The sequence below is a fragment of the Capricornis sumatraensis genome, chromosome 20 (assembly GCF_032405125.1).
Source record: "Capricornis sumatraensis isolate serow.1 chromosome 20, serow.2, whole genome shotgun sequence".
Lineage (NCBI taxonomy): Eukaryota > Metazoa > Chordata > Mammalia > Artiodactyla > Bovidae > Capricornis > Capricornis sumatraensis.
This window is the reverse complement of record NC_091088.1, coordinates 55416575-55444433: the sequence shown is the minus strand read 5'-3', so window position 1 is coordinate 55444433 and position 27859 is coordinate 55416575. Positions and strand designations below refer to the sequence as shown.

The 27859-nt window shown below is 41.7% G+C and overlaps 1 pseudogene; it reads right to left on the bottom strand.

The window, feature by feature from the left end:
• Positions 1 to 5166: 5166 nt before the first annotated feature.
• On the bottom strand, positions 5167 to 27192 carry LOC138096808 (3-oxoacyl-[acyl-carrier-protein] reductase-like; annotated as a pseudogene).
• Positions 27193 to 27859: the final 667 nt, after the last annotated feature.

Here is a 27859-nt window from a genome sequence, read left to right as displayed (position 1 = left end):
CTCTGTCTAAGATGGATAGCCAGCAATGACCTGCTGTAGAGCACAGGGAACTCTGCTCGACGTTATTCGACAGCCTGGCTGGGAGAGGAGTCTGGGGAAGAATGGATGCGTGTGTATGTGCGGCTGAGTCCCTTCACTGTTCACCTGAAACTACCACAACACTGCTAATCAGCTATACCCCAAAACAAAATAAAAAGCTCAAAAGAAAACGATAACACTCCCCGGACTGTCATCTGTCCCACTGAAATGGAACATCTACCATTGCTTGACCCTGTCTGTAACTTTCTTCCCACGTGCGCTCCTCTCAATGTCTCTTTCATGAATTCTTGTCCAATCCAGCCACCATTGCTATACAGAGAGGACCTGCTTAACAGGTAGTTAAGTTTCCCACAGCATGAAGGGGAAGTTCCTCTCCTTTAAGTTAAGTGAAGGTTGTTCAGTTATGTCTGACTCTGACCCCATGGACTATACAGTCCACGGAGTTCTCCAGGCCAGAATGCTGGAGTGGGTAGCTGTTCCCTTCTCCAGGGGATCTTTCCAACCCAGGTACCAAACCCAGGTCTTCCACATTGGAGGTGGATTCTTTACCAGCTGAGCCACCAGGGAAGCCTTCCTCTCCGTTTTCTCCATTCAAATCCCCAGTTCCTTACGTCTGTCTTCGCTTCATTAATTCTCCCATCTCTCCTTTCAACCCCAGGTCAACTCTCCAAGTCTTTGACTAAATAAGGAAGCCACATCCCCACTACCCTTGATCCTTCAAATACCAAATGGAGGCTGAGGGGACAATGAGGGGGAGTGCCTCTGAGTCCCCAGGATTGTGATGAAGAAGGCTCGGAGCTGGGGAGAGGATGTGAGTAGTCTTCTCTGCAGCGAGCTTCCTTATGCCCAGGAACAAAGGGAAAGGAAGATAGCACCCCTATGCATCCCAACAGGCAGATGGATCTGAAGTAGATTCAAGAAAGGATTGCTGGACACGAGGGAAATTTCTTCTCTCACACTTCTATAGAAATCGCATATTAGTGCTGGTGTGCTGGTGCAGTGGGAGAGAATCTGCCTGCCAAGGCAGGAGACTCAGGAGATGCAGGTTCGATCCCTCACTCAGGAAGATCCCCTGAAGGAGGGAATGGCAACCCACTCCAGGATTCTTGCCTGGAAAACTCCATGGACAGAGGAGTCTGGTGGGCAACTGTCCATAGGGTCACAGAGTCAGACGCATCTGAGCATACACGCATGCATGGGGTGTGCTTGGGATTCTCAAGTTCTGGAATTCAATGATTGCAACCCCGTCTAAAGCTTTCCAGGGATGGCAAGGGGGTCTCAGAGCTGGGCTGGCTGTTGGTAGGACTGGAGTTATCATTTCTCTCCACCATTTGCCCCACCCTCACATGCCACTGACTTAGAAGAAAAAGGGTCAGGACTGGGTCACAACTCAAAGTCAAGGCTGTAAACTGACACCACAACAAACCTCCTCAGCCTCTTTTCATCCATACCTCACCCAGGGAGAGGATATCAGAGAACATTTACTTGGCCTTTGGGAGGCCCCAGGAAGGATTAAGAGCAGTTCTCAGGTACCAGCTGTTTACACTGGCAGGTGCTCTGCTAAGCCTGCTTGAGTTCATTGAGTTTCCTCAATAACCTTTTGGTGCAAAGACCAACATCCCCATTTCTCAGACAGGGTCACTGAGGCTCTGAAAGGAATGGCCACTTATCCAGGACACCCAGAAAAAATGAAGCAGAGCTGGGATTCATGTCAGGGTCTTCCTGATTCCAGAGTCCTCTCCTCTATAACATCTACTGAGTCACTGAACATTCCCTCAAGGCCTGAGTCAAGCAATATATGTAGAGTAGCAAACAGACATAACAGGTCCTACTGTCTCCCAGCTGACTTTCTGGGAGGGCAGAGAGGCTGTGTGCTCAGTCCTGTCTGACTCTTTGTGACCCTATAGACTGTAGCCCACCAGGCTCCTCTGTCCATGGGATTTCTCAGGCAAGAGTATTGGAGTGGGTTGCCATTTCCTTCTCTAAGGGATCTTCCCTATCCAGGGATCGAACCTGCATCTCCTGCATTGGCAGGCAAACTCTTTACCACTGAGCCGCCTGGGAAGCCCACAAATAAACGTGTCTATTCTATTGTCAGGGATTAGTGAGTGCCTCAGTCACTGGCCTCCTAAGCCGGGGGTTGTGGGTTCGGGTCCCATCTGGGGTGGTTAGACTTTGGGCTTCCCAGGTAATGCTAGTGGTAAAGAATCTGCCTGCCAATGCAGGAGATGCAAGAGATGTGGGTTCAGTGCCTGGCAACCCACTCCAGTACTCTTGCCTGTAAAATTTCATGGACAGAGGAATCTGGTGGGCTACTGTCCATGGGGTCGCAAAGAGCCCACATATTCTCATGTTAGGGAGTGGTGAGTGCCTCACAAGAATAACCGCAGGCAACAGCTGCAGAGAAATGTCGGTGGCCGTTTCTGATAGTAAGATCAGAGGTTTGTGTGCAGAGTAGACTTTGAGCATAGATCTGAAGTGAGGCAGTGAGCCACTTCAGAGCCAGGCAGATGAGCTGGGAGAACAGAGAAGATATTCTATGGAGCTAAAACCCAGCAGGCAGTGTTTTTTTTAAGAACACAGATTTAATTTTATATTTTCTCTGCATTTATTTAATATATCCTATTAATACTTTAGTACAAACTTTCAATATATAATTAATCTGCTTACATGAAATCATGCTTAGCTCCAATAAAACTGTAAAAAGATTGCTTTTTAAAATGTAATAAATATTTAAAACATTTTGAAACGATAGATAATAAAAGTCAACATGAATCTGGTGACATTTAAAATTATCATGTGGGCTTCCCTGGTGGTCCAGTGGTTAAGAATCCAGCTACCAAGGCAGGGGACACAGGTTCGATCCCTGGTCCAGGAAGATTCCCCATGCCACGGGACAGCTGAGTCCATAACCATAAATACTGAGCCCAGACTCTAGAGCCCATGCCCCTCAACAAGAGAACCCATCACAATGAGAAGCCTGCACACCAAAACCAGAGGAAGCCCTCAAGCAGTAATGAAGTCCAACACAGTCAAAAATAAATAAAAAATAAAATTACCATTCTATTCTCACAAAAGAGATCACTACAAAATAGCTGATGTTTTCACTCACAATTTGTGTCTTCAGCTCTAATCTCAGGCAAATATTTTCTTTTAAGACTAATGCTTTATCTGTTCGTTGTAAAGACACCCTTGCTTTTGTATATTTAGTTAAATTATTTATGATTGTTCATAATTCTTATTTTTCTAAAATTTCAAGTAAGAATCCTTACACTCATTAATGCAAAATACTCTTAATTTTTCAAATGTCATTATTTCTTTCACTGTTTTTAAGTAGTCAGCCAAAGCGAATGTTTTGTGGATTTAAAAAAAACAAATACCACTTTCACTTCCTAAGTTGAGGAGGTCTATGTAGCTCACAGTTGTATCAGGTATTAAAACAGTAAGGAGGTGTGGAGAAAAGGGAACCCTTCTACACTGTTGGTGGGAATGCAAACTAGTACAACCACTATGGAAAACAGTGTGGAGATTCCTTAAAAAATTGCAAATAGAACTGCCATATGACCCAGCAATCCCACTGCTGGGCATACACACCGAGGAAACCAGAATTGAAAGAGACACATGTACCCCAATGTTCATCGCAGCACTGTTTATAATAGCCAGGACATGGAAACAACCTAGATGTCCATCAGCAGATGAATGGATAAGAAAACTGTGGTATATATACACAATGGAGCATTACTCAGCCGTTAAAAAGAATACATTTGAATCAGTTCTGATGAGATGGATGAAACTGGAGCCGATTATACAGAGTGAAGTAAGCCAGAAAGAAAAACACCAATACAGTATACTAACACATATATATGGAATTTATAAAGATGGCAATGATGAGCCTGTATGCAAGACAGCAAAAAAGACACAGATGTGCATAGCAGACTTTTGGACTCAGAGGGAGAGGGAGAGGATGGGATGATTTGGGAGAATGGCAGTGAAACATGTATACTATCATGTAAGAATCGAATCACCAGTCTATGTCTGATGCAGGATACAGCATGCTTGGGGCTGGTGCACGGGGATGACCCAGAGGGATGTTGTGGGGAGGGAGGTGGGAGGGGGGCTCATGTTTGGGATTGCATGTACACCCATGGTGGATTCATGTCAATGTATGGCAAAACCAATACAGCATTATAAAGTAAAATAAAGTAAAAATAAAAAGTTAAAAAAAAAAACAAAACAGTAAGGGTTAAGCCTCACCATCTTTGAGAATTTCCACAAGTTGGGTCAATTGTCCACACCAGTAGTTTATTGTGCCCAGCTGCTCAAAGAAGAGCAATGCCACTCAAAGGAACCAGACTCCACATTCATGTCTGTGTCTGTTTTTTTTCAACATGTATACTAATTGATCGTCCAAGTCACAGGCAAAAGGAAAAAAGAATTTACCCTAGCAGGGTTGCTAAGGTATTAACACCTATCCAATGCCCTGTAAATACTCTTACTTTGGCAGTGGCCCATAGAGTTAACTTCTGGAGTATTCAGCCTGATACAACAAAATAACTAATGACAATTAGACCACATAACTTTTTCCTACTTTTGCAACCAAATGTATAAATTAAGATGACATCTGTTTATATCACTTGCAAAATGTCTATACAGTCAGCCCTTCACATTCCTGGCTTTTATCCACAGCCATGGATTCAGTCAACCAGGGACAGAAAATAGCGCCCCCCCAAAATTCCAGAAAATTCCCAAAAGCAACCTTTCACATAGCATCTACAGTGTATTTCAGTTATTTCCACAGCATTTACACTCTGTTAGGTAATAGACGTAATCTAAAGATGATTTAAAGTAGAGGTAGGTTATATGCAAATACTATGGGAGATATTTTGTATTAGAGACTGGACTATCTGACCGGCTCTTAGGGCTGTTGGCGCCAATGCCTGCGGCTGTATACCAACATTGGGACAGCTTGTACTATGCAAGTCATTTAGAAAACACAGCTGATCACACATGTTCTTTACAGACATGTTCATACAAAGATGGAAATCAACATCTGTGGCGTCGATAGGTTTGATTAGCAAAAACAGGTATAGCAGAGTGCCCTTAACTCTAATAATAGGTATGAGTAGGCTACGTGTTGAAGGGCAAGCCCCCATCCACCACCAGGACATGCCCTATAATGTCCAGAGACTCTAAAAGAAACACGACTGAAGTCTCAGCCATGAAACGGACTCACTCCCTGGGACCCTTTTCCCAATTGAGGCTCCAGCTGTGCTGTGACAGGGGACTTCCCAGCACTGTTAAAATCTGGATGTTGCTCAAAACCCAATTTGGTGATGTATTCTCTGCTCTGTTTCTCTTTTCTTTTCATGTTAGTATGTTAAAAGTAAGCTACATAATTCTCTAATAAATATCTGTATTATTTATTTGTAAAACAAGTGGCGTCTTTTGTTAACAAATCCTTTGAACCTGAGACGAAAGTGAAAAATTTCGGCAAAACATTAATTGGCACTGTGAGCAGGATTTGTGAAACAAAATGCCACTCTTTAAGAAAAGAGATTAAGGTTGATGAAGTTTTTATTCCCGGATGGGAAGATTCATTTTATTGCTCGTTAGCTAGGGAATGGGACGGATTCACTGGATTATGTGAGAATTGAAACTTTAAGTTAAAGAGGGCTGAACCATTAGAAACTATTGAATGTTTTCGGCTCACACAGATTGAAAATGGATAAGAATGTGACACGCTGGCTGAGAGGCTGGATCCTCCTCTCTGCCTACCGTTAGGTACATGAAGCTAATTTAAAATTGTCTGAAGAGAAGTTTACAATTGGAAAAAAAGAATTATTCGATTTGTGAGTACAACTGTCCGTGTCACAATCCCAAGATTGTATTTTAGTTGCTCAAATCTTCACTTCTTAAGTCGGCTCTCCCTTGAGCCGGCGCACAGCTCTAACAATGTCCCCCGCTCCCTTTTCTTTCTTTTTTCTTTCTCCTGTTGTGGCCTTACACCACCCCCGCTTCTGCCTCTGTCTCCCTCTCCATCAGCTAATCCCCTTCTATCTTTCTCATCTCTCAGTGGGGGGAGGAGAAGCCCAACTTCTTCCACTCTGTCGCCCACTCTAGCATTTTTTTTTTTTTTCTGCCTGTATTCTGAGTCCATTTGAGCACCATTTGGCCTGTATTTTGAGCTTCCTTGGTGGCTCAACTGGTGAAGAATCCGCCTGCAAGGTGGGAGACCTGGGTTCAATCCCTGGGTTGGGAAGATACCTTAGAGAAGGGACCAGCTACCCACTCCAATATTCTGGTCTGGAGAATGACATGGACTGTACAGTTCATGGAGCTGCAAAGAGTCGGATATGACTAACAACTTTCACTTTTCCCTTTGGTCTGTATTTTTAGCTATAAAACTATGACTACAGAAAGAAAAGGTGACTCTTTGGCACTGGATAGCCATGATATTCTTTAGACATGTTGACTAAAAAAAAGATGTACAACTTGAGAGTTGAAAGTTAAGTTTTCAGTTCAGTTCAGTCACTCAGTCGTGTCTGACTCTTTGCAACCCCCATGGACTGCAGCACGCCAGGCCTCCCTGTCCATCACCAACTCCCAGAGTTTACTCAAACTCATGTCCATTGAGTCCGTGATGCCATCCAACTATCTCATCCTCTGTCGCACCCTTCTCCTCCTGCCTTCAATCTTCCCCAGCATCAGGGTAGTATTGGAGTTTCAGCTGCAGCATCAGTCCTTCCAATGAATACTCAGGACTGATTTCCTTTAGGATGGACTGGTTGGATCTCCTCAGTCCAAGGGACTCTCAAGAGTCTTCTCCAACACCACAGTTCAAAAGCATCAATTCTTCGGCTCTCAGCTTTCTTTATAGGCCAGCACCCATATCCATCCATACATGACTACTGGAAAAACCGTAGCTTTGAGTAGATGGACCTTGTCAGCAAAGTAATGTCTCTGCTTTTTAATATGCTAAGTTGGTGATAACTTTTCTTCCAAGGAGCAAGCATCTTTTAATTTCATGGCTGTAGTCACCATCTGCAGTGATTTTGGAGCTCAAGAAAATAAAGTCTGTCACTGTTTCCATTGTTTCCCCACCTATTTGCCATGAAGTGATTGGGGCAAAATGAGGACTGTAGCCCGGGAGGCAGCATTTCAGATAGCTCTGAGATACTGCTCCAAAGTGGCAGTGGGAGAAGGACAATATATAAGGTTTTGGTGAAGGGCGGAGTTCAATACCATTAGAAGGAAAGTCGCTTAGTCGTGTCCGACTCTTTGCGACCCCATGGACTGTAGCCTACCAGGCTTCTCAGTCCATGGGATTTTCCAGGCAAGAGTACCTGGAGTGGGTTGCCATCAATACCATTAAGCATTCATTTACAAAAAGTTTTCTGTTAGTCAACAGGATCTGATGTCACCATGAAGGGATTTATTGCTTCTCTAGATATGAGGAGATGCAAGGATTGAGATCATAAAATCTGTTCTTAAAACCATCAACTATCTAAAGACCTGTCCCAGCAGATTCCCTGCAGCCCAGAGTGCCTCACTCCACCCTGAACTCTCTCAGGATTGTTGAAGGTCAATAGCTATAGCAGCGTGGGTCTCAATCTTCATAGAAAGTGAAGTCATTCAGTCGTGTCCGACTCTTGGCCACCCCATGGACTGTAGCCCAACAGGCTTCTCCATCCATGGGCTTTTCCAGGCAAGAATACTGGAGTGGGTTGCCATTTCCTTCTCCAGGAGATCTTCCCATCCCAAAGACTGACCGCAGGTCTCCCGCATTGTAGGCAGACACTTTTACTGTCTGAGCCACCAGGGAGTTAGAGCAATCTCCCTACAGGCAGATGGCAAATGCCTTTGTTGTCCAGTCTTTGACAATGCTCTTGGTAAGTGCCAAATTGTAATTGACAGACTCCGGAGAAAACTGGTTAAAATGAATTTTTTTTTCTTCCTTTGAAACTATAAAACCGGTTCTTTTTGCATATGCAATTTAAAACAGCTAGATTTTTACAAAGGTCTGCCTAGAAAAAAGCTTGAAGTTAACATTTGCCTAGGCTTTCCAGATGGTGCTAGTGGTAGAGACTCTGTCTGCCAGTGCAGGATAAGAGATGTGGGTTCAATTCCTGGTTTGGGAAGATTCCCTGGAGGCAGGCATAGCAGCCTACTCTAGTATTCTTGCTTAAAGGATCCCATGGACAGAGGAGCCTGGCAGTCCATTGACTTGCAAAGAGCTGGACTCGACTGAAGCAATTTAGTACAGCAGGCTACTTGAAATACAGAGCCCAATGTGCCTGAGACCTTAACCTTGGGCAAATTAGAATTTCAAGCCAAGGGGAAAAACAGAGAGAGAGAGAAAAGAATCAAAGAGACATTTTAAATCTGATCTCTGTCTGTCTGTCTGAATTTACCTTGTCTCAGTGTATATCTTTGTCAATTGGCTTAAAGAAAAGCAAGCACTTATGAATCAAACAACTACAAGAGAAATTAGCCTAAATGAATTTCAGGTTCATGTGAACTGGGAAATATTCAATATTAAATATCTAGTATTAATGTTTGTGTGCTAATCTAATTAAAACATGTCTTGAATCATTAGCTTGTGTAATACCTTTATTGTGCCTAGGTTTAACATAAGTGAAATTTGCCAACAAGGAAAGTAACTCAAGTGAAGAAACTTTTAATATATATATATTTATATATATATTTAAAATATATAATATATTTATATATATATAAATGGGACAAGAGCTTTTAAATAAACTTGATTAAGAATAATTATACTTTAGGAATGTCTGTCTAAAATAATCTCTGAAGATTGGGGTAACTTGAATTTCTAGTGTTCTACTAAACTAAGTGATAAAAGTTTACTGAATAGCTACATCATTTCCAAATAAAATAAGATTTTGAAACATTAATTACTGAACACGACTAAAGTGACTTAGCAGCAGCAGCAATAGCAGCAACTTCCTCTTACAGAGAAACTAAAGAGATTTTGGAGTATTAATGAATATGTTTGGTGCCATCCTGAGATGTTCTCTATAAGAAAGCAAATGTTTTTAGAAATTAAACTGGTTCACCAATCTCAGTTTAGTCGCTTAGTCATGTCCGACTCTGCAATCCTGTGGACTGCAGCACGCCAGGCCTCCCTGTCCATCACCAACTCCCAGAGTTTACTCAGACTCATGCCCATTGAGTTGGTGATGCCATCCAACCATCTCATCCTCTGTCATCCCCTTCTCCTCCTGCTTTCAATCTTTCCCAGCAGCAGGGTCTTTGCAAATGAGTCAGCTCTTTGCATCAGGTGGCCAAAGTATTACAGAATGCTAGTATAAAGTACAGTTCATAGTTGCTTAAGGAAAATAAGATGTGTGTTTTAAGTAAAAAAAAAAAAAAAAGCTATGAGAAATGGAATTGCATCTTATTAAGAAAAAAGAAAGTAGATCAGTTACAGGTGGCTGTTTCTAAATAAACAAAGTGATTTTAAAAAAGAGAAAGAGGTTTTATGGAAAGTGGACCCCAAGAAAAATTTTGTACATAATACAGGTTTTCTTGAGATGTTGAACTGCCTTCAATAATGTGATCGGTTCTGTTTACCTTTGAAATCTTTTGTTAACTTTGGCTAAGCAAATGACTATTGTTTCACAATGATTGATATAATCCTGTTGGACTGAGTGTTCTAAACCCTGCGGATATTTTTGACAAAACTTCCTAAAATTAAAATCTAATGAAGTTCTTTTGACCTCTGGCTGACTTTGGGATGCTTCAGAGGACCCTGAGACATCCCAAAGAGAGGTATTAAACCACATGGGTTCATTTGATATGTTAAATTACTTGGGAAGTATTGTTGGAAGAATGATAAATCTCAGGTTATATGTATGGTTAATGTTACTAATATAGATATCCTAAAAATTATGTGGAAATCATAAAGATCCGATATGTCCTGATAAAATGTTGTCAATTATAATTCTAGTTACCATATTAAAGTGTTACCTGTCACAGCAATGGCCAGGTTGCTTTGTCAATTGCAATATAGTTATATTTTAAACATGCCATCTATGGTTTCACTCTCATGCGCTTAGAAGAATATTGTTACTTCTTCAAGATTAATGGAAAAGACTTTATAAGATTAACTAGATAAACACATTTTACATATTTCATTTTTAACAGTAAACTGGTACCAGACTGGAATTTGGTTTTCTCTCTCTGTTAAAAGAACGAAGTTTTCTTATAACGCAGCTTTTGATAACAGATTGTGAATTTCTTTGCCTTTAAGTGATTTATATTTGCTTGTAAAATCTTTTGTTACTTTGATAAAGTTTTGCAACCCTACAGACTGTAGTTCACCAAGCTCCTCTGTCCATGAGATTCTCCAAGCAAGAATACCGGAGTGGGTTGCCATTTCCTTCTCCAGGAAAGTAAATAAGTATTATTTCACAATGATCTATGGTACATGTAGATAAAGCTCCTTCTGCTTCTACAAATTAACCCCTCACTTGACCTCCTGGTGGCTCAGACAGTAAAGCGTCTGCCTGCAATGCAGGAGACCCGGGTTTGATCCCTGGATTGATAAGATCCCCTGGAGAAGGAAATGGCAACCTACTCCAATACTCTTGCCTGGAGAATCCCATGGAGGGAGGAGCCTGGTAGGCTATCTTGTTATATTATTAAAATTTTGATCAAGTTTTTAAAAGGATACTCTAATTTTGTTTATAAAGCTTATATCTGGACTGGAATGCAAAAGTAGGAAGTCAAGAGACACCTGGAGTAACAGGCAAATTTGACCTTGTAGTACAAAACGAAGCAGGTCAAAACACACTGGTCATAGCAAACATCCTCTTCAAACAACACAAGAGAAGACTCTACACATGGACATCACCAGAGGGTCAACACCGAAATCAGATTGATTATTATATTCTTTGCACTCAAAGATGGAGAAGCTCTATACAGTCAGCAAAAAGAAGACCAGGAGATGACTGTGGCTCAGACCATGAACTCCTTATTGCCAAATTCAGACTTAAATTGAAGAAAGTATGGAAAACCACTAGACCATTCAGGTATGACCTAATCAAATCCCTTATGATTATACAGTGGAAGTCACAAATATATTCAAGAGATTAGATCAAATAGACAGAGTGCCTGAAGAACTATGGACAGAAGCTCGTGACATTGTACAGTAGGCAGGGATCAAGACCATCCCCAAGAAAAAGAAATGCAAAAAGGCAAAATGGTTGCCTGAGGAGGCTTTACAAATAGCTGAGAAAAGAAGAGACGCTAAAGGCAAAGGAGAAAAGGAAAGGTATACCCATCTGAATGCAGAGTTCCAAAGAATAGCAAGGAGAGATAAGAAAGCATTCCTCAGTGATCAATGCAAAGAAATAGAGGAAAACAATAGAATGGAAAAGACTAGAGGCCTCTTCAAGAAAATTAGAGATATCAAGGGAACATTTCATGCAAAGATGGACACAAGAAACATATGGACCTAACAGAAGCAGAAGATATTAAGAAGAGGTGGTAAGAATACACAGAACTATACAAGAAAGATCTTCATGGCCCAGATAACCACGATGGTATGATCACTCACCTAGAGCCAGACATCCTGGACTGTGAAGTCAAGAGGGCCTTAGGAAGCATCACTACGAACAAAGCTAGTGGAGGTAATGGAATTCCAGTTGAGCTATTTCAAATCGTAAAAGATGATGCTGTGAAAGTGCTGCACTCAATATGCCAGCAAATTTGGAAAACTCAGCAGTGGCCTCAGGACTGGAAAAGGTCAGTTTTCAATCCAATCCTAAAGAAAGGCAATGCCAAAGAATGTTCAAACTACTGCACAATTGCACTCATCTCACACGCTAGTAAAGTAATGCTCAAAATTCTCCAAGCCAGGCTTCAACAGTACGTGAACTGTGAACTTCCAGATGTTCAAGCTGGTTTTAGAAAAGGCAGAGGAACCAGAGATCAAATTGCCAACATCCGCTGGATCATGGAAAAAGCAAGAGTGTTCCAGAAAAACATCTATTTCTGCTTTATTGACTATGCCAAAGCCTTTGACTCTGTGGATCACAACAAAATGTGGAAGATTCTTAAAGATATGAGAATACCAGACACCTTACTCGCCTCCTGAGAGATCTGTATGCAGGTCAAGAAGCAATAGTTAGAAATGGACATGGAACAATAGACTGGTTCCAAATCAGGAAAGGAGTACATCAAGGTTGTATATTGTCACCCTGCTTATTTAACTTATATACAGAGTAAAGTTGCTCAGTTGTGTCCAACTCTTTGCGCCCCGTGGACTATAGCCCACCAGGCTCCTCTGTCCATGGGATTCTCCAGGCAAGAATACTGGAGTGAGTTGCCATTTCCTTCTCCAGAGTACATCATGAGAAATGCCGGGATGGATGAAGCTCAAGCTGGAATCAAGATTGTCGGAAGAAATATCAATAACCTCAGATACGCAGATGACACCACCCTTATGGCAGAAAAGAAGAACTAAAGAGCCTCTTGATGAAAGTGAAAGAGGAGAGTGAAAAAGTTGGCTTAAAGCTCAACATTCAGAAAACAAAGATCATGACATCTGGTCCCATCACTTCATGGCAAAAAGACGGGGAAACAGTAGAAACAGTGACAGACTTTATGTTAGGCGGCTGCAAAATCACTGCAGATGGTGACTGCATCCATGAAATTAAAAGACACTTGCTCCTTGGAAGAAAAGTTATCACCAACCTAGACAGCATATTAAAAAGCAGAGACATTACTTTGCCAACAAAGGTCCATCTACTCAAAGCTATGGTTTTTCCAGTAGTCATGTATGGATAGATGTGGGTGTTGGAGTATAAAGAAAGCTGAGGGCCAAAGAACTGATGCTTCTGAACTGTGGTGTTGGAGAAGACTCTTGAGAGTCCCTTGGACTGAGGAGATCCAACAAGTCCATTCTAAAGGAAATCAGTCCTGAGTATTCATTGGAAGGACTGATGCTGCAGCTGAAACTCCAATACTTTGACCACCTGATGAGAAGAACTGACTCATTGGGAAAGACCAAGATGCTGGGAAAGATTGAACACAGGAGGAGAAGGGTGCAACAGAGGATGAGATGGCTGGATGGCATCACAGACTCAATGGACGTGAGTTTGAGTAAACCTTTGGAGTTGGTGATGGACAGGGAGGCCTGGCATGCTGCAGTCCATGGGGTTGCAAAGAGTCGGACATAACTGAGTGATTGAACTGAACTGCTCTTGTTAAGTTTGCTTCTTTGAGAACGCAGCAAATGAATCTCCAAATGGTAATGCAAAAATATCACCTGGCCAACACCCAAGCATTCACCTGCCCTACTGTTTGACCAATAGAAGAATAAAACCATAGACTCTTGCAAAGGTGGTTAAGTTATCTAGACTTTGATAACTGCACCCATTTACTGACAGAGGCAATGGAAGTACTGCTGTATGAACCAACTTCTCAAGTTTGAGAACTCTGCTTATCGGAACACTCCATCAGTAACTGTGAATGGACTGTTTTCACTAAAACCTACAATACGTCCTACATTGTTACTTATAGAATCAGTAAGACTGCTTGTGTTATTTTGCCTTGTTCCTATGTTCTTCAGTCTAAACAATCCTGGGGCCGACTGTTAGGGACATTACATGAATAATCTTGTTTAAGCCTCAAGGACAGAGCAGAGCAGACCTCTGACCTTGCTTCTACATCTGCCGGGACACTGCCCTGACTGGGAGTGACTGGGAGTGACTGCCTGCTGTGAGCGCAGGGCTTGCAGCACCATGGGTAAAATGGGGGAGACATCTTGAGATGGCTGAGCCCCTGGAGGGGCCTGGCCTACCAAGCCCTAGGCTTAACTACATTCCAAGTTTTACACAACAAAACAAACAGCATTAATATCAAACCAGAGCTGTAATTTGGTCACAGATTGATGGTGATAATGATTTGCATCTGTCCTGGGATTATAAACGGAACCCGGAACTTCCATCTTTGAATTCTCACCCATGTGCTGCCAGGGACCCTTTCCCAACTGGCACTCCAGATGTGCTGTGGAGTCTTCCCAGCACTGTTTAAGTCTGGATGTTGCTCAAAATCCAATTTGGTGATGTGTTCTCCGCTCTATTTCTCTTTTATTTTAATGTTAGTATGTTGAAAGTAAGCTAGATAATTCTCTAATAAATATCTGGATTATTTTAAAAATAAGTATATAAAAGAAACACAACTACATGGGCCACATCAAGGGGGCCTCCAAACCTCCCAAGTATTTTTCTTTAAATGTTTTCCTTTCAAGTCTTTTTGTCATTTCTGCATGAACAAATCCTGGTGCAACTACATTCACCATAATTTTCTTTCTTGCTACTTCTTTAGCAAGAGCATGTGAAAATCTGACTAATTCTTTATTAGCACTGTGCATAAACTGGCCAGAGTTTCCTCTGAAACCAATAACACCTCCTACATTCACAATGGACCTGGTCTGCTGTTTAATCATTGTCTTCATGGCAGCTCTACAGGTCAGCATGGAGCCCAGGAGGTTAGTATGAAGCAGAGATAGCATATTCTCAGCATTTTTCCTTACTAAGAGTTTATTAATTCCAGCTGCATTTACCAAGAAATTAATTGGACCCAAATTCTTGCCTCTGCTCCTTCAAATGTGTTTTGAACGTCATCTTTTTAATGACCGTCTCAAAGCTCAATGCCAAATAAACTCCACCCAGGTCTCCAGCTGCAGCCTCTGACCCCTCGGAGATTCCAGGCAACAAAGGCCAGTCAGTAGTGGCTCTGTGCCATCAAGCAGTCCACCGCCCTGTTGATGCCCCTAGACCCTGCCCACCTGGGACAGAAAACCTCAGGGCTAGATGGGGAGGCTACAAGGGCCCGCCCTTCCCAACCACCTCCCAGGTTTTTTTTGATGTGTTTTACATGGTATTAATGGACTGCCCAGGTGACTCAGTGATAAAGAATCTGCTCGCAAATGCAGGAGATACAGAAGACACAGGTTCAGCCCCTCAGTCAGGAAGATCCCCCGGAGGAAGAAATAGCAACCCACTCCAGTATTATTGCCTGGGGGATCCTACGGACAGAGGAGCCTGGCCAGCTGCAGTTCAAGGGGTCGCACGAGTCAACTAAGTGCTTGTCCCATCACCAAATCCTCCCAACATTTTAAAATTGAAGCATAGTTAGTTTACAATGTTGTGTTCATTTCAGGTGTACAGCACAATGATTCAGTGGGACTAGAATCTAAAAAAGAATGGATATATATGTATGTATAACTGATTCGCTCTGCCATACAGCAGAAACTAACAGACCATTGCAAATAAGCTATACTTCAATAAAAATTAATTTAAAGACAGAATTCTTTGTATAGTTCTCTCAATCTAAATTTATTTCTCACTGGGTATGGGTTAGCAATTGTGAGACTATTTTATATACATATGAGGGTTGAACACATAAGTGAATATAGTGTAAAAATGAGAGCCAAATTTCTGCTATCAAGGAAAGAATTTTCAAATAGAGGAAGCTAGAATGGAACCTGTGTGTTAGATTGAAATCAGAGATATCAATATGAATTGTTTCTGAGAGATAGAAATCAAGCTCCATCCGCTGACAGGGCCAGTAAGCAAGGATATCCCACTAGCAATGAGCACAGCTAATATCCAAATCTTGGTTTCTAAATACCACCTTCCAATAAAAGGAAGCAAGACTTCTTAGAGAAGTGGTTGATTCCAGGGCTGGGGAAGGGAAAATATAAGAACAATTTATGATGCCAGAAAAAAAGAAGTAGTTGAAAAAAGATGGAGCATGTCAAAAAGAAACAGGAGCCAATCTGAAGGAGCTCACAATGACAAAGCTGAAACAGTCTGAGCAACAAAATAAATAAAATATTGGATTATAATCCATGAAATAAAATAAATGGTCTCTTGGATAAGAGACCATAGTGATATAAACTATTGGCTAAATAAAAAACTGGGAAGAAGAGATAGTTCTACCTTATGGAAGAATTCCAGTTAATAAATGTAGGAGGGGGACTTTTCTGGAGGTCCAGTGGCTCCCAATGCAGGGGGCCCGGTTCAATCCCCAGTCAGGGAACTAGATCCTGCATTTCACAACTAAAAATTCTGCATGCAATGAAGACTTGTTGCGGCCAAAGAAATAAATTTAAATATTAATAAATAAATGTAGAAGGAATGAGGGAAATAGAAAATCATTTTTAGAACAAACACCACAGTAATAATTGGGTGTGAGATCCACTGACGGATGCCAACATTCATGGGCAAAAGTTTGAAGAGAAACAGAATGTTGCATAGTCTTAAACATATTCCTTCAGATATTTATTAATTACAAAGAGAAATATAGTAACTTTACAGTAAAGAAACCTTAACCAAGTGATCAAAGTTGACATTATCAGTAATAAGACATAACAGAGGGCAGCATCGTGTGTCCCCTGATAGGATGAACTAAGAAAGGCACATCATTTCTATACTATTCTTGCCAAAAATGCACAATATAATATAATCATAAGAAAAATCAGGAAAAAAATTTTTTAATATCAGACTGCGGCACATTCTACAAGTAACTGACAAGTACTTTTTTTTAAGTCTCAAGGTCATAAAGACTGAGTAATTAATACAAAAGAGAGGAGATTTAGAAAACACAAAAAATAAATCCAACGTGAGATATTGGATGGCATCCTGGAATAGAATAGAAAAAGAACATAGTGGAAGAGCTGTGAAATATAAATAAATAATGGCTGTGGTTTAGCTAAGAGTGTTGCACCAACACTATTTTAGTTCTTTTGGGTTTTTTTTCTTTTACTATTTTTGGTTTTGAACATTGTACTGTGCTTACACAAGATGTTCTCATTAAGAGAATTCAGATGAAGGGTGAATAAAACTGTAACATTTGCAACTTTTCTGTGCCTCTGGAAATATTTCAAAATTGATCATTTCTTTTTGTTTTACTTGATTTATTTGTGTTTGGCTGCGCTGGCTCTTCGTTAGTGCATGGGCTGTTTTCTCTAGTTGGGCTGAGCAGGGGCTATTCTTCATTGCGGTGCACGGGCTTCTCATTGCGGTGGCTTCTCTTGTTGCAGAGCACAGGCTCTACAGTGCAGGCTTAGTAGCTGTGGATACATGGGCTCTGGGGCACCTGGCCTCTTCCAAGACCAGGGATTGAACTCATGCCCCCTGTACGGGCAGGCAGATTCTTATCCACTGCGCCACCAGGGAAATTCAAAATTTATAATTTCTTAAAAGACACTTCAAAGACCTGCCATTTCTGATCTTCTTCTGTATCCTTCCACTGTATGAAGGATGAAAGCTTTCAACCAGGCAATAAAAAGGACTTCTAAAACTCTTTCACGTCATCCCTTATTCATTACCCTAAGCCATGACTCTTTTGTGTCATATATATTGACCACCCTTTACTGTCTTGTCTTTTTAAAATTGTGTTTATTTGTTTTTGGCTGTGTTGAGTTTTCACTGCTGTGTGCGGGCTTTCTCTAATTGCGGGGAACAGGGGCGAGTCTCTAGTTGTGATGTGGGGGCTTCTCACTGTGGTGGCTTCTGTTGTTGCAGAACATGGGTTCTAGATGCTCGGGCTTCAGTAATGACCACTGTGACTTTTATCACCTTAGATTCACATAGTCTGTTCTTGAACACCATGTAAATGGAATCAAACAGTGTGTTTTCAATTTAGTCAACCAAATTTGAGATGCCTTCAAATTCCAGTCTTTAGACTCTAGACTTTTAAGCAGACTAGCCTCTGATCCCATTCAATTCACGCATTCAGTCAATGATTCAACAAGTATTTATTAATATTCTACTTGACCTCAGGCATTCTCCCAGGCACTGGGGACATGGTTTTGAATGAAACTGACCAAATCCTTCATTCTCACTGAGCTGATATGCTACTGGGGAAAGCTGATTCTAGAAACACAAACAAATAATATTTCAGAGAGTAATAATTACTATAAAGAAAAAAATTAAGCTGGATAAGCCAATGGGGTAAGAGGCTGGTAATTTAGACAAATTTGTCAGGAAAGGATTCTCTGGACTGGTGATATTCGAACTGAACCCTAACTAATATAAGGACACATCTGAACGTGTCCCCCCACCCAAATTCATATGTTGCCAAAGGTGATGATATTGGTAGGTGGGGTCTTTGGAGGTGATCTGGTCATGAGGGTGGACCCCCTCATGGATGGGATTAGTGTACTGATAAAGGATATACTTCAGGGAATTTTCTGGTGGTCTAGTGGCTAAGACTCCATGCTCCTAATGCAGAGAACCCAGGTTCAATCTCTGATCAGAGAACTCGATCCCACCTGCCCCAACTAAAGAGCCTGCATGCCTCAATGAAGACTGAAGATCCCATGCTGCAACTAATACTCGGTGCAGCCAAATAAATAAATATCTTAAAAGAGAGAGAGAGATATCTCAGAACTCCTTAGCCCTTTTCACCACTTAGGTCACATTTGGAGAAATGCTGTGTTTACACAGCAAAGGAAGCTGTAAACAAGGAGAAAAGACAACCCTCAGAATGGTAAAAAAAAATCATAGCAAATGAAACAACTGACAAAGGATTAAAATCCAACATTTACAAGCAGCTCATGCATTCAATACCCGAAACACAAACAACCCAAACAAAACGTGGGGAGAAGACCTAAACACACATTTCTCCAGAGACATTCAGATGATTGACAAGCACATGAGAAGATGCTCAACATCACTCATTATTAGAGAAATGCAAATCAAAACTATAATGAGCTATCATCTCACACCAGTCAGAGTCAGTTCAGTTCAGTCGCTCAGTTGTGTCTGATTCTTTGTGACCCCATGTATCGCAGCACGCCAGGCCTCCCTGTCCATCACCAACTCCCGCAGTTCACCCAAACTCATGTCCAGCAAGTCGGTGATGCCATCCAGCCATCTCATCCTCTGTCGTCCCCTTCTCCTCCTGCCCCCAACCCCTCCCAGCTTCAGGACCTTTTCCAATGAGTCAACTCTTCGCATGAGGTGGCCAAAGTATTGGAATTTCAGCTTTAGCATTAATCCTTCTAATGAACACCCAGGACTGATCTCCTTTAGAATGGACTGGTTGGATCTCCTTGCAGTCGAAGGGACTCTCAAGAGTCTTCTCCAGCACCACAGTTCAAAAGCATCAATTCTTTGGCACTCAGCTTTCTTCACAGTCCAACTCTCACATCCATACATGACTACTGGAAAAACCATAGCCTCAAGTAGATGAACCTTTGTTGGCAAAGTAATATCTCTGCTTTTTAATATGCTATCTAGGTTGGTCATAACCAGGAGTAAGTGTCTTTTAATATCATGGCTGCAATCACCATCTGCAGTGATTTTGGAGCCCCCAAAAATAAAGTCTGACACTGTTTCCACTGTTTCCCCATCTATTTCCCATGAAGTGATGGGACCGGATGCCATGATCTTAGTTTTCTGAACGTTGAGCTTTAAACCAACTTTTTCACTCTCCTCTTTCATTTTCACCAAGAGGCTTTTTAGTTCCTCTTCACTTTCTGCCATAAGGGTGGTGTCATCTGCATATCTGAGGTTATTGATATTTCTCCTGGCAATCTTGATTCTAGCTTGTGCTTCTTCCAGCCCAGCATTTCTCATGAGGTACTCTGCATATAAGTTAAATAAGCAGAGTGACAATATACAGCCTTGACATATTCCTTTTCCTAACTGGAAATAGTCTGTTGTTCCATGTCCAGTTCTAACTGTTGCTTCCTGACCTGCATACAGGTTTCTCAAGAGGCAGGTCAGGTGGTCTGCTATTCCCATCTCTTTCAAAATGGCCATCATCAAAAAGTCTACAAACAATAAATGCTGGGGAGGTTGTGGAGAATCCTCTTGCACTGTTGATGGGAATGCAAACTGATACACCACTATGGAGAACAGTATAGAGAGCCCTTAAAAAACTAAGAATAAAACTACCATATGATCCAGCAATCCCACTACTGGGCATCTACCCTGAGGAAACCATAATTGAAAAAGACACATGGACCCCAGTGTTCCCTGCAGCACTATTTACAAGATCTAGGACATGGAAGCAGCCTAGATGTCCATCAACAGATGAATGGATAAAGAAGTTGTGGTACTTATTCACAATGGAACACTACTCAGCTATAAAAAGGAATGAGATTCTAATGAGGTGGACAAACCTAGAGTCTATTATACAAAGTGAAGTATGTCAGAAAGAGAAAGACAAATATTTTTATTAATGCATAGGTATGGAATCTAGAAAGATGGTACTGATTATCTGCAAGGCAGCAATGGAAATGCAGACATAGAGTACAGACTTGAGGACACAGAGGGGAAAGCAGAGGGTGGGACCAATGGAGAGAGTAGTGTGGAAACACAGACATCACCACGGGTAAAACAGGCAGCTGGTGGGAACTGGCTATATGACTCAGGGAGCGCAAACCACTGTTCTGTGACAACCAGGAGGAGTGGGAGGCGGTGGGAGGTGGGAGGGAGGTTCAAGTGTGGGGGACATATATATACCTATGGCTGATTCATGTTGATGTATGGCAGAAACCAACACAATATTGTAATTATCCTCCAATTAAAAATAAATTTTAAAACAAATCACCTGGCATACATAGGTGTGTAGATTTATCGTGAAATGAAGGCAATGTACCAGGAACATTCCTGATGTGATTCAGTCATTTGTTTAACAAATCTTGAGTTCTGGGTCAGGCACTTCATTATGGGTTGGAATGTAAAGTATTACCTCCATTCCACTCAAAAAGAAAGTGATGTACAAAGATACCCGGTATACAAAATGGATGGCTAGGAATTTGCCAAATCTGCCAGTGGCTTCAAAAACAAATCAAAGGTTGAAGAGGAATTCCTTGGTGGTCCATCGATTAGGACTCCTCCTCTGTACTGACAAGGGTCTGTCAGCACAGGAAAAAATAAAAGTTATATTTTAAAAAAATTGAGAAACAGTCTTCAATTAAAAGAGACTCTCATCTGGCCTTCCAAACCAGAAAAAAATTATTATAATGAACTTTATTTGGACAACTACCAAAATGGAAATATTACCAGAAGATCAAATAATATCAATACTAAATTTTTCTATTTTGATAATATTACTCTCAAGGTAATAAAAAGTGTCCTTCTTTGGAAATACTCATTGAACATTTTAGAGGTATAAGGACACCAAGGCTACAATTAATTATCAAACAATTTATCTAATTCAAGGAAATAAAGATAAAGAGAGACTCTGATAAAGGGTGGCAAAATGTTATCAATTGATGAGTCAGAGGAAAATGTGCATAAAAGTTTCTTATATTATACTTGCAGCTTTTTATTAAGTTTGGAATTATATACTTTTCAAATGTTCACAAAAGATTCCTAAGTAACTTAACTTCATGACAGAATAAAACTCAAGAATATTTATAGGAACACAAAAATATCCAGTACTGACAAGGTAAGACTGACATCCAATCAAAAATTACTGGGCAGAAACCATAAAATTCTCAAATGAGAACATAGGCAGAACACTCTCAGACATAAATCACTCTAAGACCCTCTATGACCCACCTCCTAGAGTAATGGAAAAAAATAAATGGGACCTTATTAAACTTAAAGTCTCTCTCACAGCAAAGGAAACTATGAACAAGGTGAAAGGACAACCCTCAGATTGGAAGAAAATAATAGCAAATGAAACTGACAAAGGATTAATCTCCAACATTTACAAGCAGCTCATGCAACTCAATACCCAAAAAACAAACAACCCAACCAAAAAGTGGGCAGAAGACCTAAACACACATTTCTCCCAAGACATACAGATGGTTAACAAATGCATGAGAAGATGACCAACATCACTCATTATTAGAGAAATGAAAATCAAAACTACAATGAGCTATCATTTCACACTGGTCAGAATGGGCATCATCAAAAGTCTACAAACAATAAACGTTGGAGATGATATAGAGAAAAGGAAATCTTCTTGCACTGTTGATGGAAATGCAAATTGATACAGCCACTATCAATTGAAGACAGTACAGAGAGTCCTTAGAAAATTAAGAATAAAGCTACCATGTGACCCAGCAATCCCACTTACTGGGCATGCACCCTGAGAAAACCATAATTGAAAAGACATGAACCACAATGTTCATTGAGGCACTATTTAAAAGAGATAGGACATGGAAGCAACCTAGATGTCCATCAACAGACAAATGGGTAAAGAAGTTGTGGTACATATACACAGTGGAATATTACTTGGCTATAAAAAAGGAATGCTTTTGAGTTGGTTCTAATGAGGTGGATGAACCTAGAGCCCATTATATGAAGTCAGAAAGACAAATATCATATATTAACGTGTATATATGGAATCTAGAAAGATGGTACCCATGCATCAACTTGCAGGGAGCAATGGAGATGCAGACATAGAGAACGCACTTGTGGACACAGTGGGGGAAGGGGCGGGCGGGACCGATGGAGGGAGTAGTGCGGAAACACAGACATCACTGCACATAAAATAGATCGCTAGTGGAAATTTGCTGTATGACTCAGGAGCTCAACCCAGTGCTCTGTGACAACCTAGAGGGGCAGGATGGCGTGGAAGGTGGGAGGGTGGTTACAGAGGGACAGGACATGTGTATACCTATGGCTGATTCATGTTGATGTATGGCAGAAACCAACACGATATTGTAAAGCAATTATTCTCCAATTAAAAATAAATTAATTTTTTTTTAAATTTCTTGACATACATAGATGTGTAGAAGATTTATCACGAAATGCAGGCCATGTACCAGGAACATTCCTGATGTGATTCAGTCATTTGTTTAACAAATCTTGAGTTCTGGGTCAGGCACTTCATTATGGGCTGGAATGTAAGGTATTACCTCCATTCCACTCATAAAGAAAGTGAAGTACGGAGACATTCAGTATAAAAAATGAGTGGCTAGGATTTGCCAAATTTGCCAATGGCTTCAAAAACAAATAAAGGTTGAAGGGAAATTCCCTGGTGGTCCAGAACTTGGGACTTCTCTCCTGCACTGACAAGGGTCTGTCAGCATAGCAAAAATTAATTAATTAATTTTTAAAAATAAAGGTTGAGGAACAGACTTCGATTAAAAGAGACTCTCATCTGGTCTTCCCAAGCAGAAAAAAAATTATTATAATCAACATCATTTGGACAACTAGTAAAATTGAAATATTGCCAGAAGATTAAATTATATTGCAACAATACTAAATTTTCTATTTTGATTCTACTACTATCAATGTAATAAAAATTGTGTTTGTTCTTAAGAAATACACACTGAACACTTTAGAGGTATAAGGGCACCTGGGCTACAATTTACTCTCAATTCATAGAGAAATAGAGAAAAAGAGAGATTTTGATAAAGAGTGCAAAAATGTTAACAGTTGGTAAATCCGAGGAAATTGTACATAAAAGTTCCTTGTACTATTCATGAAGCTTTTTGTTACATTTGAAATTACATTTTCGTTCATGTTCACAAAAGATATCTAGGTAACTTAACTTCATCACAGAAAAAACTCAAGAATATTTATAGGAACATAAAAATATCCATCACCCACAAGGTAAAATTTATGAAGACTGACATCCAATCAAAAATTACCAGGCATACATAAGTGTGTAGAAGATTTATCATTAAATGCAGGCCATGTACCAGGAACATTCCTGACACGTTTCAGTCATTTGTTTACCACATCTTGAGTCCTGGGTCAGGCACTTCATTATGGGCTGGAATGCAAAGCCCATTGTATAAAGCCCAGTATAAAGCCCATTACCTCCATTTCGCTCCTAACGAAAGCGAGGCACAGAGACATTCGGTAACTCATTCAACGTCACACAACTTCCAAGTTATAGAATCAGGATTTTAATCTGAATCTACTGACTGCAAAATCCATGCTCTTTCTATGTGTCACACTGAAGGGGAAGCAAAAGGCTATAACTCAGTAACATAAAGCCATTGAGAGGACTTCACTGGTGGTCCAGTGGTTAAGAATTCACCTGCCAGTGCAGAGGACCTGGGTTCAATCTCTGGTACGGGAAGAACCTTCACTCGGAGGGATAACTAGATCCGTTTGCCACAACTAATGAAGCCTGTGCTCTAGAGCCCGTGCTCAGCAACAAGAGAAGCCATCAAGATGAGAAGGCCGTGCACTGCAATGAACATCAGCCCCCCACTTGCTGCAACTCGAGAAAGCCTGCTTGTAGCAATGAAGGCCCAGCCCGGCCAAAAATAAGTAAATTAATTCTTTGGAAATAAAATAGAGTGGAAGACCCTAATTTTTCCCATACAGAATCTTTCAGAATCAAATTGTACTGTTGATTTAAAATATTTCCTTTTTAAAAAAAATTGACTCTTTACAGATGAGCCACCAGGGAACCCCTGCACCAGCATATGCAGCCAAAACTTGGTAAATGTTCATGCAAGATTTCTTTTTTTAATTGAACTATAGTTGATTTACAATGCTCTATTAGTTTTGTTTTAATTTTGGCTGCACTGGGTCTTCAGTAAGCACCCAGGCTTTTTCTAGGTACAGCGTGCAGGGTCTTCTCTAGTTGTGGGGTACAGGCTCCAGAGCTTGCAGACTCAGCAGTTGCGGCACTCCAGCTGAGCTGCTCCACAGCATGTGGGATCTTAGTTCCCCAATCAGGGATTGAACCCATATCCCCTGCACTGGAAGGCGGATTCTTCACCACTGGACCACCAGGGAAGTCCCTGTGTTAGTTTCTGGCGTATAGCAAAGTGATTCAGATATGTATATATAGGCATGTATTCTTTTGTAAAATGTTGTTGTTGTTGTTCAGCTGCTGAGTCATGTCCTACTCTTTGCAACCTCATGGAAGGCAGCCCACCAGGCTTCCCAGTCCACTATCTCCTGCAGTTTGCTCAAATTCATGTCCATTGAGTTGGTGATGCTATCTAACCATTTCATCCTCTGCTGCCCTCTTCTTCTTTTGCCTTCAATCTTCAATTCTTTCTTTAAACACTTTCATTTATTTATTTATTTGCTGTGCTGGGTCTTCACGCTCTGAGGGCTTGTCTCTACTTCTGGTGAACAGGGCTACTCTTCGTTGTGATGTGTGGTTTCTCCTGTTGAGGAGCAGACTCTAGGCTCACGGGCTCAGTAGTGGTGGTGCATGGATCCAATAGTTGTGGGTCCTGGGCTCTAGAGCACGGTCTCAATATTTGTGGTGCACAGACTTAGTAGCTCCGAGGCATGTGGGATCTTTCCAGACCAGGGATCAATCCTGCATTGGCAGGTGGATTCTTTACCACTGAGCCACCAGGGAAGCCCCTATATATATATATATTCTTTTCATATTATTTCCCATTATAGGTTATTACAAGGTATTGAACACAGTTCCCTATGCTGTACAATAGGACCTTATTATCTATCTATTTTATATGTAGTAGTTTGTATCTATTAGTCCCAATTTGGGTATTTCATTACATGTAAATTTTACCTCAAACAATTGTAAACTAGGAAAAAATCCATCTGCCCACATCCACACAAAACACAATGCAATAAAGAGAAAGAAAGCCATCCAGCTAGTGACAGGGGTGGGATGCCCTGTCGCCTTCAGGAAAAGCTGCACTTGGGAATTCCGGTGGTCCAGTGGTTAAGAATCTGCGCTTTCACTGCAGGGACCACGGGTTCCATCACTTGTCAGGGATCTAAGATCCCACCAAAAAAAAAAGAAGGAAATGTTGCCCTTTCTCTGTCAGGAAAGCAAGGCTACATATGTGGCTCAGATTCTGGTAGGCAGGTGAGCATGCTGCTTTTTCTATGGGATAAGAAATGAGACCATCAAGAGAGGGAGGAAAGGGTCTGGAGGTCAGAGAGGGCAGAGAATAATGTAAGTGTTGGGACTTCCCCAGTGGTTCAGTGGTTAAGAATCTGCCTGCCAATGCTGGGGATAAGAGTTCGATCCCTGCTCTGGGAAGATTCCATATGACACAGAGTAACTAAGCCCCATTCACCACAACTACTGAGCCCTGGCCGTGCCTATTCTCCAAAACAAGAGAAACCACGACAGTGAAAAGCCTGAGAACCACAGCTAGAGAGTAACCCCATGTTATGCCAAGTTGCTTCAGTCATGTCCAGCTGTTTGCGACCCCATGGACTGTAGCCCGCCAGGCTCCTCTGTCCATGGGATTCTCCAGGCAAGAATACTGGAGTGGGTTGCCATTTCCTTCTCCAGGGATTCTTCCCAACCGCAGGGATTGAACCCCGAAGAGAGTAACCCCTGCTTGCCACAACTAGAGAAAAGCCAGGTGCAAAAACAAAGACCCAGAGCAGCCAAAAATAAAATAAATTAATTTTTAAAAATTTAAATGTAAGTGTTGGAAGTCAAGGAGAGGCCAGTTGGAGATCAGGAAAGTTCAGCTGCCCTTGGGTGTCTTTTAGTTTCTCCCATTACACTTTCACTTCCCAACTGGGTTGGACTTTGCCCCCAAGTGGACATTAAATAATATTTTTTTATTTTTACACCTGGGAGAGGGGTTACTATTGACATCTAGGAGGTAGAAACCAGAGGTACTGCTAAACATCCTGCCACTCACAGGACAGCTTCCACCCCAAGAGAATTACTAGCCCAAATGTCAATAGTGCCGAGGCTAAGGAAACTCACAATACAACCCTCCCTACCCTACATTCCCTCTGCAGCAGGGCAGCAAGTCAGACCATAAGAAGAACTGAAAGCCCCTTAAAACTCCCCTTCTCAGGAATCCCAAGTTCCCCACTAAGGCAAGTCCCAAGAGGCCCCTCTCAAACCAGTTCTGGGGTCAGAGAAAAGTCACTTGTGGGGCTTCCATAGGTCAAGCACTACTCCTCTCCCCCAGAAGTAGGGGTTCATGCCAAGGGAGACTAGAGATCTGTGATCCCATAATCAAGCCTTCACCCCTCTTCCAGGACCTGCCCTAACCAGCCTTTCTGGGACTGAAACAGTAGCACAAGCCCCACCTCCATCCCAATAGGGGCCTGAGATCTGGGGTGTCAAATTCCCCAGGGCCTCCCAGCACTTCCTCCCCCACCCTCCATGGGAAAAACAACCACCATGGTGTCTACCAACGGACCTGGTTGCCGGGGGAGGCAGGGGGCGGAACAAAACCTCCACTTGGCCTTGCAGACTCTTGACCTCTGAGGCTCTCTCCCACATCTTACCCTCCAAGGAACTAGAGTCCTAGCCCCTCTTCAGGTTTTTGCAACCTGCCCTTCTGACCTAGCTAGGAGTTGAGTGTGGTCAGTTTCTGGGTGTAAAGAGACAAGGGTAGAATCAGAGCAGGTGGTGGGGCTTAGGAGAGAGGCAGAAGTGGAGGTGGGCAGTAGCAGGGGTATCTTTTGCATCTGAGGTCCTGTCTAGTGAGGTTCCTGACTGCCCTGCCCTTCTTCCAAATCTTCCTTGATCCTCAGTCTGGCTTCAGTCCTGTCCACTGCACTCCACCTCTTGGAGGTATGAGAGACAGACAGACACTCAGTCAGGAGGACAGAGTGACTGAGAAAGACTGTGGAGAGAGAGAGAAGCAGGGAGAAAAGAGAAAGGCCACAAAGAAAATCAGGGGGCAGAAGAGATGGTGAAAGACAGACACACAGAGGAAGAGAGACGGGGAGCAACAGAGACATAAAAAAGAGACAAGAAGATGCAGAGGCCAAAGCAGAGACACATACAGAATTTCAGAGACAAACTGCAAAAGACAGAGAAGGCTGAGAAGAGTTGTGAAAATGGGGCCCCAGAGAATGAGAATCCTTCCCCTTTTCAGGACAGAGACCCCGACCTCATCCCTACCCCTTCATTTGGCCAAAGCCCTACAACTCTAAACCAGACC